The sequence below is a fragment of the Chiloscyllium plagiosum genome, unplaced genomic scaffold (assembly GCF_037043375.1).
Source record: "Chiloscyllium plagiosum isolate Xiang-an unplaced genomic scaffold, Cpla_swu_hap1 HiC_scaffold_27, whole genome shotgun sequence".
Lineage (NCBI taxonomy): Eukaryota > Metazoa > Chordata > Chondrichthyes > Orectolobiformes > Hemiscylliidae > Chiloscyllium > Chiloscyllium plagiosum.
The window spans coordinates 84,941,889-84,942,927 of NW_028270165.1; the positions used below are offsets into that span (position 1 = coordinate 84,941,889).

A 1,039-nucleotide genomic window follows, 5' to 3' on the forward strand; every position below is an offset into this window, starting at 1 on the left:
GGGGTGGGGTTGGAGGTGACAGGTCAGAGAGGAGGGTGGAGCGGACAGTTGAGAAGGGAGATTGGCAGGGAGGACAGGTCATGAGGACAGCGCTGAGCTGGAAGGTTGGAACTGAGGTAAGGTGGGGGGAGGGGAAATGAGGGAACTGGTGAAGTCCACATTGATGTCCTGGGGTTGAATTTATCCGAGGTGAAAGATGGGGCGTTCTTCCTTCAGGCATCGGGTGGGGAGTGAGCGGCGATGGAGGAGGCCCAGGACCTGCATGTCCTCGGCAGAGTGGGAGAGGGAGTTGAGAGGGTGATGGGGATGATTGGTGCGGGTGTCCTTAAGATGTTCCCTCAAGCGCTGTGACTTGACTCTGCGAGGAGTCTCCAGTCTCCCCAATGTAGAGGAGACCGCATCGGGAGCAATGGATACAAGCAGTGACATTGGTGGAAACCTTCTCACGATCGTGGCCCAGGTTCGATTTCCGGGCAGGGAAGCAATTTACATTAGAGCTGTGAGGAAGCACTGCTGTTTCCCTGGTGGTCTAGTGGTTAGCATTCGGCGCTTTCACCGCCGCGGCCCGGGTTCGATTCCCGGTCAGGGAAGTATTTTTCAGTGGATCTTTTGCCTACCCATTCTCCTTAAATGCGCTGTACAGTTCCTTATTGGTCTTCGTCGTTACTGGCTACTGCAGTGTGTATTGCCTCGTTGAAATAGTGTCCTGATTCAGGCTTGTTTGTATGTGTAGGGATCATTGCATCTGTAGCTAAGTACTTGGTTCGTGTGTGTTGTTTTCCTGTAGACGCTGTTTTGAATTTACCATTGACTGTTCGCTCTACTGTGACATCTCGAAATGGCACTTTGTTGTTGTTCTCCTCTTTTGTGAATTTTATGCCAGTAAGGATATTGTTGATGGTGTTGTAGGTTTCCTCTAATTTGCTTCATTTTTTGATGACAAAAGTGTCATCACTGTGGCGGACACAAAGTTTAGGTTGGATCGTTGGAAGGGCTGTTGGTTTGAGACTCTGCATTATTGCTTCTGTTAGGAATCCTG

At 50.4% G+C, this 1,039-nt stretch overlaps 1 non-coding gene across 1 annotated transcript; it reads left to right on the forward strand.

The window, feature by feature from the left end:
• The first annotated feature begins 518 nt into the window (after positions 1 to 518).
• trnae-uuc (transfer RNA glutamic acid (anticodon UUC)) lies at positions 519 to 590 on the forward strand. Its single transcript has one exon. It is a non-coding gene; the product is annotated as a tRNA-Glu (tRNA).
• The last annotated feature ends 449 nt before the right edge of the window (positions 591 to 1,039 follow it).